At 53.3% G+C, this 19,015-nt stretch overlaps 1 pseudogene; it reads left to right on the top strand.

Annotated features, from left to right (window-relative positions):
* The first annotated feature begins 17,725 nt into the window (after positions 1–17,725).
* Positions 17,726–18,558, top strand: LOC101568788 (annotated as a pseudogene).
* The last annotated feature ends 457 nt before the right edge of the window (positions 18,559–19,015 follow it).

Genomic DNA, 19,015 nt, shown 5'->3' with positions numbered 1-19,015 from the left:
GAAGCAGAGCACAAGGCTGCAGGCCTGCAGCTGCCCCTACGCAGAGGTGCGACTCACTGCCAGCTCAGCAAGGCCCAGAGCCAGGCGCCTTCTCCAGCAGCTCTGGGGCGACTGTGGGCCTCTGCCACACTCCCACACACACCCTGGCCCAGCTGGCCGCCCTGCGCCTGTCTCTCTCACTATGCAGGAATTGGGGTATTTGCTGCTGCCTTTCTTTACGATTTTTACATAATTATTTACTTTAAATGGAAAAAACAAAATCACTCAGAGAGTAGATTCAAAGGTCCTCACCACTGAGTATGTGTTTTTACGCAGTTAAGCTTGATTTAGGCAAGCCAGAGCCCACACACCATTTCAAATCATGGGCCGCCTGGGGGTGTAGCTCTGCCGGACTGCGCCTGTCCTCATGCACGAGCCCTGGGGATTTACGAACATGAAACAAGCTCTTTTCACAGGAGTCAGCAAAACAAGAATAATGTTAGGAACGGAACATGCTGCCGCTCACAGTACAGCAGTCCTGCGACTGAGTTAAGGATGATTATGCAAAAAAGAGCTTTCGAGGAAAACCTTGTCTTCAACAAAGATCCTAGGAGTTATATATTTGAATTATTACATCCCTTAAAAGTTCTTACTACATGAAGACAGGCTATAAACCTATTTTAATGATACTGCCACTGTGGAAAAATAAATTTATTAGAAAGAAACTGCCTTTTAAGACTGAGGGAGATTCATTAAAATGTCTTGAAGGGTGGAAAATGTTGGCCTTTGGTTTCAGTTTCAGCACTTGGAAATAGCAAGGGGCCAAGCTGGTTGGCTGGGTGGCTGGGTGGGTGGGTAGCTGGGTGGGCGGCTAAGTGAGCTGGGGGAGGCCTCACCCCAAAGCCCCCGGGGAAGCTAGCACTCTACCTGCACCGGGTGCCAGCTCAGTGACGGAACTTAACAGGGTCTTGGGCTGTGTCCCCGGTGCAGCCTTGAAGGTCATTCCCAAAGGACAGCGCGGGGGTGGGGCAGGGAGCCACCGTGGCTTGCCCTCCCTGGTGCTGGGGCCCTGCAGTCACCCATCAGCGACCTTGCCGTTCTTCCTGACAGTGCTCAAATCAAAAAGGCAGCACTCCGTGGCAAAGGCGCGATGGCTCTCAGGGCCGAGACTGGGTCTCTGGAGGCTTCCCAGGGCACCCACGGAAACGTACGCCAGACCCACACCTGCCCAGCCTCGGACCCACAGCCAGGCCCTCGTCAGCCAGGCCGAGGCACCGGGTGGACAACGCCGTAACTCTGGAGTGCCGTCGCTGCGAGAAGCAGGCGCTGCGGGCTCAGAGGCCTCCGGGGCGAGAGCGGGGCGTGGGGCGCTGGGCGCGGGGCACCGGGCAGGCAGCCAGCCGGAGTGGGCCAGCGCGACCCCCGCAGGCCTGTGCTTCCCATTTCCGCGCCACCGCCCTCCCATCTGGATGACTTCTTCGATCTCTGCCGCCGTAGTCAGCGGTGTTGTGCGCGGTCTGCCGAAGCTGTACATTGGCCTTGAAGATAACTCTACTTTTAACTGTGCCCCACCTTAAGAACCTTACTGTTTCACTCTCCTGTTGTCTAGGTTTTAAGCTCCGGAGATGAACCTAGCTAGGCAATGATGTTTTGCTATTTATGGTGGAAATCGTTCCCATGTTAAAAAACAATCAGAAAGAAAATTCTCTTATTTACTTCATTCAAGAGATACTGATTGTACCAGGTACTTTCCCCTGTGTAAGGAAAACAGGCCATGGACCTGCTTCACGGGGCTCACGTCCTGCTGAAAGGGAGGCTTGCACCGAGGGAGCAAAGAGTTGCATCACGCCAGCCACGAAGAGATCAGAGCACAGGCCCCGTTAGAAACATTAAAATGTTCCCTTGCAGCAAGAGAAAATTGTCACCCCGGGGAGGTATTCACACTGCCTCCTCTATGCTCCCAAATGACTAGAAATGTCACCATCCAAGTAGAGAAATGAAAGGGTCCCTCTCAAAAGAGAGCAGAGAAGGAGGGACCAGGGGCCGGGACTGCGCACCCCCGTGGAGACGGGCAGAGCCCTGCAGCCCTGAAGCCTTGCCTGTGGATTTTTCTCCCTGCCAGTGCTGCTTGCATTTTTGACAGTTTTCTCAAGATCTATGGCCTTGAATGATGCATGGAGCAAGAGCAAAACGGAATTATTTTTTGTGCCATCTCTGAATTTTATGTCTAGCAGCAATGCCCGTTTCTCACTTCAGGTCCTGCAAAGGGCCCTGCGCCATGGCAAGAGCAGTGTGGAGGCAGGGGTGCCTGAGCCTGGAAAGGGGGCTGCACGGCTGCCCTGGGGGTGGGGGCTGCAGGGGACTGCAAAAGGCCGTGCGAGAACTGGTGCCCACCCAGCGCCCCACACCTCTGCACCCAAGGCGTATGCTGCATCTTTTACTCAAATAAATTCCAAGACCCAGGGCAACCTCGTCTGTAGTCAAAATCACATCAAAGAAATATGGTCTAGCTGTCACAAGAAATTTTAAAATAATTTTAACTTTAAAGTAAAACTCATTAAATCCTCTTTCTTCTCCTTTCTATTCTCATTTAAATTCTGTAGTTCTAGAACCTCTGCTCCAATAAAACCCATCACCATGGCTGAGAAAAAGCCTGCCTCTTCTCTTTCTCTTTTTTCCCTCTCCTCTTCTCTCTCTCTCTCTCTTTCTCCTCCTCCTCCTAACTCTACAACACCAACAGGTGACACAAAGATGTTGTTGTCTGCGCTGGCTGAGGCCAGGGGAGGCAGTGGGAAGAGAGGATGAAGACCCCTCCCCATCTCAGCCCCCTGCAATGGGGCGTGCCTGTCCCTGAACTCAGGCTGGCCTGTGAGCTGTCAGATTGAAGGCTGTGGCAAAAGTGACAGTGTACAGCTGTGTTCTGGGACTTTGCTCTGGAGAACTCGCAGGATCTGATCGTGCTGTTGGGTTGCTGAGCTCAATGCGGTGAGGCAACCCCATTCTGCCTATGGGGTGGAGGGTGAGAGCCCCCAGCAAGGGTAGGGGCATCCCAATCACACTGCTGCTGTGACTGGCAGTAAGTGAGGCCGTCCTGCACTCTCCCGCCTCAGCTGAGCCCTGGGCAGAGCTGCGACAGGAGTGGTCTCAGGCACAGGCTGAAGCAGAACTCAGCAGACCACCGGGCCACGAAAGTCGAAGGCTCTAACCCATTGCTTGCTGAGGCAGATTATACCAGTGGAGCCCTCGCCTCTGCAAATCACCAGCGAGTGCAATTATTGCCACGTAGAGTAGCTGGTCCTTCCTTTCTAAGTGAGAAGCTAAAGGTCAGCAGAATTAAGCATCTTGTTTCAGCTCACGCAACTTCCAAGCGGTAAAGTAGCACGAGTGGCCGGGCTCATCTCCGCTCTCCGTGTAAGGATTGCTCCTTTGGCTCCATCTGGGAGGCCGATGATGAACAACCCCTGACAGCCCTGGAGCTGCGACTCCCTCGCACCCCCGCTGCGCTGAAGACAACCCGGAGGACTGAGAGATGCACCTGTGGGAAAAGGCTCTGCGATCCATGCAGACGGCTGGGGTGAATGTTGGTCAGGACATAAATTTTATTTGGTTTGTATTAAATTCAATTTCAAAATTGCTAAAATGTGTTTGAGCTTTAGACTATGACATTTGTTGTGACAATTGCTAGGTTGAAGTTCACCATATAAAAAAGAGGGAGCATGGATTTACATTGCAAAAGGTGTCCACGGTGTATTAGTGACATTTTTTCATTGCCAGCAGACATAAATTCATTTAGAGCAAAATATTTTAAGCCAAAAAATTTCTTTTTTAAAAAAGGGGGCTTCTGTGTTGTTGGCATTCTCATTTCCTTTCAATGCCCCTTGCTATTCCCAGGGAGGCTTTCCCCTTTTCTTTCTTTTTCTTTTTTTGTTTACTTCTTCTTATTCGAGTCTCCACACCCGTTTAAGTTCCGCTTCCAACCTTGTATGGTTTGCAAGCTAGTCCAGAATCAGACCGCCATTGGAGTACCACAGATGCATAAGCACGTGTTCCAGTGCCACAATCTTCCCTGTTGCCTGTGGAATTGCTGCTGAGAGGAATCAGGATCCGAGCTCCAGGTTGAGGCAGAAAAATGAAAGCTTGTTTTCCGGGACACCAGGCTTACACGGATGTGTGACACGTTGATTCAGAACACTGGAACTGGGTTCTGCTCTGTTCTGGGATTCTTTTCTCTCTTCCCTTCCTCATCAGCAGCCCCCCACCTTCCCCCTTTCCCCCTGCTTGTAAAGGCAGTTAAGTTGTCCCAGGAAGGATGGATGGGTCCTTCAGTTATATAAAATCTTTTGTTTCCTGAAACGTCATGGCTCCATTCATATTTCTGTCTTATTCTTCCAATTGGGTATACAATGTTCAGAGCTCTTGCATTTGGAAGCTGGAAGAAGGGCTTAGATTTGGAAATAGTGTCTTGGTTTCACTGTTTTGTTGCTTTGTTTTTGTTTTTTTAAACTAAAGCTATATGGAGCTTGTAGATTAAACAATAAATTTCTAAATTAAAAAAAAATCAAACACAGGGGCTGGGGAGATAGCTCCGCGGTCAGCACCTGCCTGGCAAGTGCAAGGACCTGGTTCACTCCCCGGTACCGCATGCCATGCTGGCCCCAGAACTCCAGGCAGCTCTAAACACCGTGAAGCAGTCAGGGGTAGCTGGCCATCCACGACATTAACGACTTCTAATACACAGGCTAAAAGCAGGTTGGGCACCCTTTTCCTTGAAAGGGACAAATAATAAGTATTTTAGGCTTTGGGAGCCCCAGGACCTGTGTTATAAATACCCGGCTCTGCCGCCACAGCAAGAAGACACACAGGCCAGTTGTGGATGCACAATGCCACCCTTCCAACAAAGCCCGCCATGAGAGCAGGAGGCGCCAGCCCGCTGCAGGTCGTGGCCAGCCACTGCACAGCCGGGGCTGTTGCTTCTCCCTGGGGGGGGGGGGCACAGCCCATCCTTTGCAGACCTCCAAGAGCATCCTGCTCGCCACACACGGGGCCCCATGCAGCTGGAGTCTCCACACAAAAGCCCCACAAAGTGTCAGGTAGGAATTAAATGCACTAGTCACTCACTTTCACCCCTACACCACTGACCAGTGCTGTAGCTGTGTTCTTCCCAGGGCCACAGGGCCACTTGACCCTCCTGGAGCTGGGCCTTCACAAGCCCCTGGTACAAGGGCCACGTGGTGTGGTGAGAACAGGAGCAGGCGCTGTCCCGTGGGGTCAGCTGTCAATGTACACACATGCGCCGCGGGCTCAAGAGACATGGAAAATAAACAAGCTTGCCACGCGGTATCTCAATTTTGAACAGACACCAGAAAGCCTTTTAGTGTGTCCTGTCTGCTCCTTCCCACCAGCCTGCACAGCACACCCATGGTGACATGAGGTGACATCCATCATGCCAAGCACACAGGGCACGACAGCAGCAGAAGCCCAGGCTGTGGCAGCTGTCCTCGCTGAGTGCTGACCCGGGCACTCAGCACATGTGTAATGTCTGAGATTGACAGTTCCTGTTTCAGGAAACCGAAGCTGAGGGGAGAGGTGATTTGTCTGCAGTCACACATGTGCAGTGGTACAGCAGGGCTGCACTCCGTCCCCTGCTACACTGCCCTCCAGGGCTCCAAGGGCCAGGCAGGGGCACACAAGGCACCCACCCACAGCTTCCCACTGGCCGCATGGAGGAGGGCGGGAGGTCTCTGATGGCCCGGATCTGAGACCCTGTGACTTGGGAGTGCTTTGACACTAATGGTGTCAACAAAGGGCTGGGGACACGCTCATGGAGGTCAGACACAGCTCAACCCCTCACAACCAGCGCTGGCCATTTTCAGCGATTGCACCAAGTCAACCCCCTCTAAAGAAAGCACCTTGGAGAAGGTTAAGAACAGACACAAAGAAAAACCTTGCCTCTACAGTAACTGTGGGCCTACTGGGGCCGGCTCCCAGGAGGGGACCAGAGTCAAGCCGGGCTGTCACAGTACTCAGACGCTGGTCTCTCCCCACATCTCCAGCTCTCATCAGCAAAGTAGGGTAATGAGGGGCAGAGACTTTCTCTGTTCTCATAAGGAGTAAGTGGAGTCACACACAGAATGTATTTTAAACACTGCCTGCTACATAAGTAATAACAAAAAATGCTGCCCCATCTTCCTCCTGAGTCTAGTCTCTGTCCACTCCCCTCAGTGTTTGACCCCAGAACAATTGGATAGATTTGAACACCACACTTATCTTGCAAGGATGTTGACATCTCTTGTGGAATCCTGTCATCTTCCTCCTGGCCCAGCTCCCTCCCTCCTGCTAGCTTGTGACATATTTAGGGCTTAATAATGTTGTGAGCAGCTGAGTTAGATAGAAATAGTATATGTGTGAGTCAGGGTTGGACCCTCTTTCATGGTTTGGGGGTTTTCCAAGGAGAACAATATAATATGGGACACACTTTATAATATTAGTTTACAATGAATCACCCAAGAATCACATACATCAAGTGCGGGACATCTATCCACACTAAATACTAAAGACTCCAGCTGAGGACCTGGATCCTAATACCCCACATGAGTCCAGATGAAAACCTAGAGCTCACAACAGTGCCTCCCGCAAGTCCAGCTGGAGGCCTGGCATCCATAGCAAGTCCCAGGCAGGCCTGCTTCACGGATCTGGGCTAGAAGGCCCAAGTGTCAGAGGTGGAAGCTAGACAGCCCATACCAGAGGGATGAAGGCTCTGTGCTAGCAGGCTGAGGGATCTGATCTGGAGCCAGGAGGCAATGAGCACCAGAGTGCCCCCAAAAGTCCCACAGCCATCTTCAGTAACAGTGAGGTCCCGAGCTCCTTCCGTGATAAGGACAGCCGGTTCCCATCAGGAAAGCCCATGCGACAAGCTTCTCCAGGGGGCTAAGTGAGCACCATCTTTCCTCCAGAGCCAGGAGGCGATGCTCAAGATGAGGACCCGAGCTTCTCCACAGCTCATCAGGAAAGCCAGCGCAACAAGGTCCTCCAGCAGGGCAGACCAAGAGAGCTTGCAGCTTCCAGCAGCTCCAACAGCTTCTCCAAACAGATCCCTAACAGGTTCTCCAGTTCCGTCTCTTACGCTGCAGGCAACAAGCCTCAGGTGGGCCTCCCACACCCAGCACCATGCTAGTTTAATTCAGCTGGGTGTAATAAGCTGACCACCAGTTGGAAATCCACTATACCCTCAAAGGTGCCAGGATGGAAGACAAGAAGCCTTGCAACTATGGCAGAGGCAGACAGGCAACTCCACTGTGGGCCAGACCTCAGGACAAGATAAAACAAATGCAGCACACACCTCTGTAGGGATGGGCATCAGGGATTGATTTTCTAAGTAGGTATCAGTCACCTTGAAAAAGCCAGTAAGAGTCACTAACCCAGCCCCCTACAGGAAAAGCCCCTCTATGTTCATGCCCACTTGCCACATGACTCACTTTCCCACTTGATCCCAACTTTACCTGAGCAATTGTACTCACAATCTTATCGGTTGACCATGGTTTTGTCCCACCTCATGCCCACCGTGCAAATACCCATGTTTCCCACCTTGGACCCACCTCATTTCATAGTTTTGCTCTATAAAATTTTCTAGAAAAGACAGGGTCCTTGGCAACCCTCTCTCGGGCAGCAGATTTCTTTCCCCCAATAAATATATTCTGTTGTTTACCTCCATTGGTCCTAAAATTCATTCTTTAATTTTTATAGAACAGGAACTCACCCCAGCTATCTCTCAGGTTGAGGGTTTTCCCCATATCAGTAAGATCACCCAAGGCTGACTTTGGCTTCGCACACCCTGGGCCTGCTTGAGCGTGTGAACAAGGTTCCCATCCTCCCAAGCAGTGTTCTCCGCCCTCCAGCCACTCAGTAAAGGCTCATGCAGGCGAGCCCTGAGGCCAGGACTGGTCGGCGAGGAAGAGCACAGCCTTGAGCCCAGCAGGGAATCTCCCATGTGCAGCAGTAAATGCCCTGGTGCACAGGGGCCTGCATGCTGGGAAGGGTGACCACGACACCTGAGAGCCAAGGGAGACGCCGTGTGGCTGCTCTGAGAGGACAGCTGCCTGAGGTGACGGGGACAGGGAGCCAGCAGTGCTTCACCATGGATTCTGAGGGAGCCTAGGGACACGGGTGACATGCGGTCCCAGGAGGTTACAGCTCCTCGGGGTCTGGGTTTGGATTTTAGCAAAGTCCATCAGCCGCTAATGCTGAAAGGGTCCCACAGTCCCCTCGTCTGGCTCCTGGGCCGGCAGCTGGAACTCTCGGCCACAGCACAGGACAGAACCAGATCCGCGGGCTTAAGAAGCAGCTCGGCCCAGAGGCCAACTCCCCAGTTCCCGGCCCGAGCCACTCATTCTCGAGGACTGGTGAGGAGCCCTGGGACTTGAGTCACAGGCAGGCAGCCTCCCCCCACCCCCACTCTGTTCCCCAAACTCCAAGCCCACAGGAGCTCCGGCAGCTAGAGCCTCGGGCACCAGGACACCTTGTGACGCCCCTGGGAGCAGTTCCCCTTCCCTGGAAGAAGGCACCAGGCCTCACCTCCAGGCTCAGCCCCAGATCCCACCGGGCCCCAAACCTGGGGAAGCTGAGAGGGTCTTCCATGGAGGCCCCGTCGCCGCTCAGCTGCACCCCGGCAGCGCGCCCGCCTGCAAGGACACTGCCCAGGAAAGGCCTCGTCACGCTTCATCTTGCCCTACAGTGTTTCGTCTTTAATTGGCACGAGTCAGCTCTATGGGGGCGGGGCAGGCAGAGCCAGGCACTGAGAGGCCCAAGGGCTCCCTGCATGCTGCGGTTTGGGGTGATTTTGGGAACAAAGAGCAGGAAGCAGCACTTGAAATAGAGGGAAACGCATTTCACCCACAACTGAGTCAAAAGTCTCTAGTGTAACCTCAGGCTGGTCTCTTTTGTTCCTAATTTAACCATCTGGAATCCTTTTTAAAGTACCATCTATTCAGTGTCTAGAAACGAAGGACTGACTTGAAGTGGAAAATCTGCATCTCACGGGAAAGTCAGAGCTCAGCACCCACAGCCAGCCGCCAGGCTGCCAACACACGAGCTCAGCAAAGGGTGCTTCCCGAACTTTCACTCCATGCGCGGCGGGAGGAGGGGCATGAAAACGCATGAGCCGGCTGGAGCTCGGGAGACACACCCCAGAAGCACACCCTGTCCTGTGTCTCAGGATCCTGTGCGCTCTTCAAAGCCCCAGAATGGTTCGTGACACATGGCAACACACTTGGGCACAGGTAGCCTGTGGCAAGCTCAGGACCCTGAGTCAGACTTCACATTGCAAGGACTTACCAGCACAGTTTGAGATGTGTCTCTACGGTAGGGCTAAGAAGCAACTTCATGCAACGATGATGCTCTGAATGCAAAGGGGGTGTCTCTGTGCTCCTGGAAGCCCTAAAGCATCTGCAAGTAGGACTCCCCAAAGAAGAACCCTGGGGTCTAAGAATCAGCAGCTCTGTAAAGGCAGGTGGGACGGGGATGTGCAAGGTCCTCCACATTGCCTGATTCCATTTGGGAGAGAAACCCCTGGGGAGTCTGCGTGCCCCTGTGGATACCTTAGGTCAGGGGACAAAGATGCATTCCCAAGGCCTCTGAGCGGATGGTGATGTGGGCTGGGGCAGTGAAGAGAAACATGGGAAGCAGGCTGTGATTGGAGGCCACTGTGTCCCACAGGGAGGGAAACCATCAGAGCGGCCGAGAGCATTCAGGGGCGAGAGACGTGAGAGGAGACATGTAGGCATGTTCGCAAGGTGCCATTAACAGGGCTTCGCAGGGGTGGGCGGGCAGAGGGAGAGGAGGAAGGGTGATGCCTTCTGGGGTCTACCTGGGACAGCCACGGGTGGGTTCTGCTGTTCACTGAGGCTGCACATCCCAATAGGACAGGGGGATTTTCAGGTCTGTCTGGAAAAGCAGTTTGAGGTACCTCAGGCACCGGGATGGAGACAGCCAGCCAGTAGGAAGCTGGACACACAAGTTCAGGAGCGGTGTCAGAGCAGGGGAGTCCAGGTGGGCGATCGTGGGGGTCATGCTGCCCACTTTTTGAGCCATGAACCCCAGCTGAGAGGGGCAGCATGCCGAACACACCGCTGGGCCCTGCATAAGAGCGTCTCAAGGTCAGGCTGGGATGCTGTCCTGAGGGCTCCCCACAACTCCCCACAGGCCACTAATGACACTAAGTCCCTCTGCAGATGCCAGCCCAGTCATGGGCACTTGACCCAAAACCTCTCTGGAGTTGACACATGGACCCAACTAGAAAGACTGTCTACAGAATGAAGCCTCGCACAGAGGGAGACATGATGACAGGCAAAAGAAAGAGAAAGCCCACCAACAAAGTCTGTTGATGGGGACAAAAAAGGGACATGAGTCCCAACATTGAGGGGACACTGGAAAAGGAACAGTTAGGACTTGGGGTGCAGCTTCACGGTGGGTCACTTGCCTAGTGTGTGCAAGGCCTTGGATTGATACCCAGGACTCCCCAAAAATCATCATGCACAACTGAGGTGACAGCCACGAGGAAACAGTGTCAAGCATGCCGGAGCGGAGCTGCCACATTCAGGCTAGACTCAGGAGGCCATGCCCAACGAACCCAGGAAAGTGTACTGGCTGCGCAGCCCCAGTTCAGCAAGTCCAAGAAAGGACTCGATCGCAGCAGGTAGAGTGAGTGGGAAAAGAAGAAAGGGGCTGGAAGCAGAGGCTTTCCACAGCCGTGGAGGCTCACGTGCGCAGCAATTCGAGGATGCTTCACAAGGGGTCGTGGTGGGTGGCACCTGGGAAGCAGTCCTTTGGCCACATTGGCAGGAAAGAGGCACTGGCAGCCTGCCTCCTGGGGCTTCCACCCACCTCCGGCTCTGCACCAGGCTGGCGACCCCTGCTGTGTCTCGCTCCTCCCTGGAGGGGCCTGTGGACTCCACCCTCAGGCTGAGCTCTGCCTTGACCTTTGGATGGGGTCTGCCCTCAGAAAGAACCGGCCTTGACCACGGCCCAGACCCCACACCCCGGCCAGGGCTCTCTCTCCTGTGGAGCCAGCTCTGCGTCCAGGACAGCGGCACCCAGCTGCCACACTGGCAGGAAGGCTTGGCCTTGCTCCCCACACCTGGCCTTCAGCGGGCTCTGCACCCATTGCTCCCTTCCTGGGCTACACGCACACACACACACACACACACACACACACACACACACAGACACACAGACACACACACGGAAAACAGCACCCACAGACAGCCCCACCTCAGACCCTCCGCGCAGGATGGTCCAGGGAAGGGCGAGCCAGTGAGGACACTGCTCGGAGAGCCTAACCAAAGTGACCAGGCTAGGAGGGGCACCAGCCCCAACCCATGCCCATGACCCCATGTCTGTGCTGTCTTCCACCAGCCCCTGCAGCAGCCCCTTGCCCAGGCTATGGGGCCTCCACCTGGTGTCACCCACCATTCCTCCCTGTGGTGCACCCCCTCCTGAGCCACACACCATGCCTCTTCTCTGATGACGCTCAGTCTGGGAGCACGGCATGTCCTGACCTGTCAGCCATGTCCCTGGGGAGCTTGTTAGAACTGCAGAATGCTCAGCCCTTCCCTGGACTAGGAGCAGTGCCCACTCTCAACAAGAACTCCAGGTGCACACCACACAGGCAAGAAGTCCGCCTCCCACCTGCTGCCCCAGCAGCCACCTCCCGCTCCCTGCCTTGTCCTTCCTGCCGAGTCCAGGTCCCTCCCAAGTGCCAGGTCTACTCTGCAGGGGCCAGAAACAGAACAGATTTCATCTGAAACTCTCAGGAAGGAGACAATGCTGTTTGGGCCCTTCAGGAAGAGCCTCCTGCATACCCTAAGTGCTGCACTGCTTTTCTCAGGTTCTTTAGAAAGAGGGAATATTTGCATTGGGGAGGGATTGTCATTTTTAGTCCTCTATAAATAGACCAACACATGACAGCCTCAGTCACACCTTGCCTGGTGCTGGCCCCCCTCGTTAGCACCCACAGCTGGAGGAGCTGCCTCCAAGCCCCAGGATGGTGTGAAACATGGGAGCCCCGGTGTCGTGTCATCAGACACTCAGTCATCAGGGCTGTGTGCAGGGCCTGCGCACGAGGCCAGGCCATACCAGGGCTTCTGCGTGGTTCCTCAGCCCGCCCTACAGGTCTCAAATGTCCTCCAGAGGTTGGGGCTGCCACCTCCATCACGGCGCCCCCTCCAAGCCCTGGCTCTGCTGCACAGGCACAGTCCAGGACCCAGGCTGACCAGGGGATCGTTGTCAGCTCTGCTGTGAGGGGATGATCCACAATCTGCATAAGTCAGGAGACCCAACCCTGATCCTCTGGGTTACACCGCTTAATGTGCTAGAGGGGACACCCAGCAGTGTGGAGGTGCACACCTGCAATCCCAGCACCTGGAAGGCTAGGCAAGAGGATCACTGTGAGTTCGAGGCTAGCCTGAGCTACACAGTGGGATTTGGTCTCAAAAAGAAGAAAGAAAGAAAGAAAGAAAGAAAGAAAGAAAGAAAGAAAGAAAGAAAGAAAGAAAGAAAAAGGTTAACTGGCAGGAGATGAGAAGGGCAGGACTTTACATGGCTATAGTCTTCACATGAGTTCTTTACGCTCCACTCTGCCCTACTTATTGTCACTGTCTTAATCAGGCTGGGCATCTGGGTCGTCGACTAGGCAGCATCACGCAGGGAGGAGCTCACCCAGCTCTTGGGCTTAGTGTAAGTCTGACTTGGAAGAATCCTGGGTTCAGGGCCAGCCTGATAGCTCAGCAGACTGAAGCACCTGCTTAGGCAGACACAGAGACCAGGGTTTGATCCCTGGCATGCTGTGCTGCTGGGGCCCGGGGTGCACTGAGACAGCAGCTGAGACTAGACGTGGTGGCACGCCTGTAATCCCAGCGCTTGGGAGGCTGAAAACAGAAGGATCATATGAGTCTGATCTGTGTAGTGAGACCCTGTAGACCCTGCACTAAAATACATTTAAAAAAAAAGAATCCCAGGTTCAGATGGCTCTGAACTCTTAGCCCAAAAGTGTTAGGTAAAGGCAGGGCAGGCAAAGAAGGTGAAGTCTGTTCTAAAGTAAACAATCTGCCACCAAGTCAGCCAGCCACAGCAGGGTGTGACAGGCAGGCAGACATTTCCCAAGCAAGCCGGGATAAGCATGTAGCACAGGCAAGAAAACACTTCACTGTGCCAAGCAGATGAGATCTAGGTGCTACTTAGCCCATCGGCCTGGCAAAATCTGCAAACTCGGTGCACTGTTCAGAGTCCCACCGAAAAAAAGTGAAAGTCTCCAACGTGGCAGAACATGACGCAGGACAGTACAGGAAATCTGCCCCTTGAAATCTGAGAAACAGATTTCTATCTGTGCAAGTGACATGGTAGCCACCTTCTTTATAGAACTTCAAGACACAACTCTCAGAGAGGTCCACCCTCCCCTGCCAGGGCCTGCAGCTGTCCTGAGAGCTACAGGTGGTGATGGGAACCCTGGGTCCAAAGCACATCCAGGGCTGTGGCGCTGCGGAGAGCAGGACGAAGAGCTCAGGACCCATTCTGAAGTGGTAGGAAGAGAGACGCTTGGCCCGAGACGGGCTGGTGCACTGCCCTGCTCTCGCAGAGAAACCTGAGGTTACTGGGGACTGCTCAAGGGCGGTGCCATGAACCCTTGCCTCACCAAGCGAGGAATGCCCAGTTAGTATGGGGCCTCTTTGGGAAGAGCAGATGAGAAAGCGGATCAGGATCGACACTTCCTAAGACGTGGGGCTGAGTAATGCTAAGAAGAAATGCGACTTCCTTACAGAAGATGAAACCTGTCACTGGAAAAAAATAATTTCTGAGCTGATAAAGCACTGAACTGTGGTCATTTCAAGAAGGAATCAGATGCACCCTCACAACACGTGGAGAGCCGAGCCAGGTCCTAGCCAAGGCCTACCACACAGGGTCAGGTGGCTGGCAAGGCCTGGCCCCACCCCACAGGAACGTCCCCCCAGGAGGGTGCGACGCCGCAGACTTGCCGAGCTCTGCCGCAGAGCTGAGAGGACTTGGTCACCGGGGCGCCCAGCAATGTACCTGCACCACACTGTGAAGGGATTCTCAGGTTTTCATGGAACACTTTTGTGGTCAAATACTCACTTTTAAACCATAGACTTTAAAACTTACAACCTACAATTTTTATGAAAACAAAGGCCCTTAAGGGATGAGAATGGCCCGGGTCTTCTTGGTCACTCAGTGACTTCAGAGGAAGCGTTCACTTACGTGGCCCACCTGCCAAGCCACAGGACCAAAGCTTATCCCACTTTCTTTGTTACCAACCGAGTTAGACAAGAGAAAGCTTCCACTAAGGCTGAATGTGAGGTGAATGTGGTGGAGGGGAGGGACACAGAAAGGGACGTGGCACTAGGCACACTCTGAGGGAGAGACAAGCACATGTGCTGGGGGGACGCCGCCAACTGACGAGAGAGCTCTTGCACAGGGGCAACGGGAATAAGGGGACGGGAAGGACCAAGCATGATGTCGGAAGGCGGGTCCTACAGGATCTAATAAGCCCAGCGCCCTCTTCATCCCACGGATGACTCGGGGAAGAGTTGGCCCTGCCCCTCTCTGATGTGGGGCTGCTGTGGGTGCTGAGTGGACCCCTCGACAAAATGAGCACCCACGACCTCCCAGGATTCAGCAGCGTCCAGGCCGCAGGAGAGCTGGATCAGCCCAGCGTGGCCCCTCCCTGTCCCCTCACACTCAGTCTCCCAAGGGCCCTGGTCACGCAGAGGAACAGCAGGAGAGACAGGCACCCTCTGCGCCTGGCTCCACGCTCTTCTCATGACTCCTACAACAGTACTTCACATCTGTGTTGTTCAGCTTCCACCACTGCAACGCCTGAGAGAACAAACCGGTGAAGAGAAACGCTTTGCTCTGCCTCACAGTTTTGGAGACTTTGGCCCACGATTCTTTGGCCCGAATGGCTCAGGGTCGTGTCCAAGCAGCACGGCAGGGTGGGAGCACGTGGGAAAGCAATGCTGCTCACTCATGGTGGCCTGGGAGTGAAACAGAAGAAAAGACACGATGCCCCTCAAGGCCTCACCCTACAGACTCAAAGCCTCCCACGGGGCTGTGCCCACAAAGGCTCCACCCCAGCAGTGCCACGTTGTGGACGAGTCTTTCACACACAGGCCTTTGGGGAACAGTCACGATCCCAGCTATAGCGGGGTCACACGTTAGTTCTGACTGACTAGCAGGGATGCCTGAAGGACAGAGTTAAGAGAACTCTGAGGTCGTACCTCAGCTCCACGTGGAAGAGTGTAATAGTGGATTTGTGGTATCTTCCACAGAAAGGGAACAAAGGACCTACACCCGACACCTGCTACTCTTGTACTTCCTTACTCTCCCTTCCTCCGTGGGTCTGGACGCAGCCCTATTTTAAGACAAATCCCTAATTAGACTTCACATCTCTCTATCTCTAACCCACAAAACTTCCCTTGGAAGTATATAGGGTATAATTCTTAAATAATAGAGTCAAAAATATATGTGCAATTAAAACAGCAAGATTTAAATATATATATATATATATATATATATATATATATATATATCCTGTAGAAAGAGGAGGTGTGCCTCTGGAGACCAGCAATTCATGCCACCTCAGGACAGTAAATGTCCCCGCACTGGGAGCAGTAACTCTCCTTCAGCAAAAATAAAACAGGAAGGAAAAATTAACCCCAAGCTGACTCCAAATCTGAATAAAGTAGAGAGAATGAGCCAGTAGGGGCATCAATGCCAGTCCCTGATTTCAGCGTTCAGAAACCCACTAAGGACCCCACAGCCACTAGAACGCGCACTGCTACGCTAAGCACAGTGGCAGCCGTCCTGCGCACGGCTCTGTGTGCCTGCGGGCCAACCAAGAGTGGCTAAGAGTGAACAGCTTGATTTGCGGCCGTGGTCACAGTACGGGTTAACTTCTTTTTCATTTGGTTTCCATTAATGCTGTTCGTAAAACAAATAATTTGTACAAAGCCATTAAGGTGCCTGGGTGAGAACTGGAAAACCAATTATGCAGCCCTGCGTCTCTAACCCGAGGCTGAGCCACGGCGCAGAGCCGCAGCGCGCAGAAGCTAAGCTCTGCGCACTGCTTTTTTTCTTGCTTGAACAGGAGTATGGTTTCATTTAAAGAGAAAAGACACCTGCTTAGGCAGTCGCAGCGCCCGGGGTTCGATCCCCGGCATGCAATGTCGGCCCCGCCCCCAGGCAAGCTGAGACAGAGACAGACTGGGCGTGGTGGCGTCCCAGCGTTTAGGGGACCGAAAACAGGAGGATCACTACGAGTCCGATCCACGTGGTGGGACCCTGTCGACCCTGTCCTAAATACATTTAAAATAATAATAATAATAATAATAATAATAATAATAATAGGAAGGCATTTCCACCTGAGCAGCATCTGTCGGTCTCCCACTCCAGGAGCGCCGCTTTGTATCCGCAGAACGCGCGAATCGTGTCCGACCTTCATCCTACATAGATGGAGCCTGGCTGGAGACCACGCCCCACTGCACTCTCCCAGGTCTTACTGCCAGTCATTCCCGGGTCCCCTCGTCCCCCACAGGGCCCTCCTGCATGCCAGGGCACTAGTCAGAGGGGCCCGGGTGGGTGCGGTGAGAGGAGCGCGTGGGACTGAGGCAGCAGGAATGGCTGGGTGAGCGGCTTGGCTGACACGCACCCGATCTCGCTGGAAGGTGTGTCACGTCCCAGCAGGCCAGGCCCTGCTTTCCAGGCTTGTGTAGCTGGAAATGGGCACTTGGGCAGCTGGGGAGGGATGACAGACAGCTCAGGCCAGCAGTCATTGCCGCCTTCCACAAGCACCTGCCTCTCAGCCCCAAGACCTTTGTGAGTTGCGCAAGCTGCATCCTCTGCTGCCCCGAGTTGGCGCTAGAACACATCTCTGAGCTCCCTACTGCGCAGGAAGGAGGAATCAGTGGCACTCGCAGTCGAGCCAGGAAGCATCCTGAAGATGCTCTCTCCCTCCTGGCCCCACCATCCTCACGACCTCTGCTCACCTGCAGGTGCTTGCTGAAAATGCATCTTCAACCAAAAGCAGGGTGATCTTCCTTAAACTTGCCAAAGGTACTGCCAGATGCAATTCAGAGAGACAAGCACTTTAATACCCAACTAAAATACCAACTTCTGGGGCTGGTGAGATGGCTCAGTGGTCTAAAGCACCTACTTAGAACAAGCTTAGCTAAAGCACAGGGACTGATTCTTCGCTGCCAGCAGCGAGCTTGTCCTTGCCTCTGTCACGCACAGGTCCTGCGACACCATGAAGTGGTTGACCGACCAGGCTGTGTGCTGCTGCCAGGCAGGCTCCACTGCATGCAGAGCCCAGCACTGACAGGTGCTCCTGCCGGGCAAGTGCAGCTACGTCTGCACTTCAGCAGACGCTCATCGGTCACTCCGCCTCTCACCCTGTTCACTCAGGAGCTGTGATATTTCTGAAGGAGGAAACGGTAGGGCAGTTTCTGGAACAACTTCCCAAAGATGCTGCACCTGGCCTCCCACAATCCAGGAGTACACTAGGAACTCATTATCACGATTATGCCCTGCTACCTGGCACCCTGACCTCAGGAGGGGAGCAAGCGGGTAGCTCTGATGCAGTGACACATGGTTGCTCAGAGGCAGAGAGCTCTCTCTGGCAGGGTGCAGAAGAGGAACAGGAGCACAGGAAAGATTTGATACGCAGCTCCAGGCATGAACGATGGCGGAAGCGTGAGTTCGGAGCCCCGGCACCCTCTAGAAGCCGGCCAACATCCAGTGAGCAGGAGCTCCAGGCTCCAGGGAACTGGGTTTTCCCATCAGCCTGAGGACCCTGGAACCTCGGATCCCAGCACCCCCCAAGGTCCGAGGCCCCAGACACTCTGATTTTAGGCTCGGAGGCACAGCCCAGGCCACCCAGGCTCCTGACTCACAGAAGTGTAACATCGTGCATGGGGACAGTGGAAGGGCAGCGGAGATTATTTCAAGCTGTTATGTGTATGGTAGCTTATTGTTCAACAAAGAAAACTTATACATATGATTTTTGTGGAAAGAGAGAAGGAAGTTTTATAAAACAAATTATCAGAGAAAGCCAGGTTTCAATCCTGAGATTATTTAGCCATGGACCAGCGTATCCTGGGGCTAGAGAGCAGCACATCAGGCTTCTGAACTGGAACCTTCCTTGTGGTAACGAGGCAAGAGCAGCGACCACCCGGCACAGAGACTGCAGCAGGTTTAAAATGGTGATGCTGAGAAAGCTATGAAATTTTTGTACAGCAGTGTGGCTGGTGCCACACTGTTGAGGAGGGAGGCAAGCACAGGACCGTGCCGAGTCTTTGTGGCCTCTTTGGGCAGAAGACAGGTCAGGCCGCTGGATTCTCTTACACAGATGCCAACAGGAACGAAGCTATCAGCTCGGGAGAGGAGACGTTGATGGAGTACTTGAAGAATTCCAAGAAGTACATCCCTGGAAGAAAAATGATCTTTGCTGGCATCAAGAAGAAGGAAGAAAGGGCAGACATAACAGCTTACCTCAAAAAGGCCACTAATGAGTAATGGTCACTGCCTTTTTCATTACAGAACAGAAATGTCTCGTGGCTTTTGTATGTGTTCCCTGATTTCATAGCTCTCATATACCAGAATTCAGATCATGAGTGGCTGACAGAACGTTTCTGTTGGACAGTCCTGATTTAAATAAAATTGGCTTGTAGTTAAATGGATATCTTTTTTTTTCTTCAAGGTGTGATAGCAATTCCAGTTCAGTAAATACTATCCTGTTTTCCCTTCTAAATACGTGGCTGGACTTGATTAGTAATGTTCAACTTTTCAGAGATTGAGAATGTCATCTCAAAATGACTGAAAGTTGGTTTTATATTTAGATTTATAGAACTGGTCATGTGAATATGTTTAAATACTGGGAGCACCTTTCATTGTCTCAAAACCAAGCAAGACTCCCCTGTTTCAGTGTGCGTTTATTTGCCTGCTAAAGGGAGTGGTTGAGGACAAGAAAGCG

Source organism: Octodon degus, unplaced genomic scaffold, assembly GCF_000260255.1.
Source record: "Octodon degus isolate 3935 unplaced genomic scaffold, OctDeg1.0 scaffold00199, whole genome shotgun sequence".
NCBI lineage: Eukaryota > Metazoa > Chordata > Mammalia > Rodentia > Octodontidae > Octodon > Octodon degus.
This window is presented reverse-complemented; position numbering and strand designations above follow the sequence as displayed.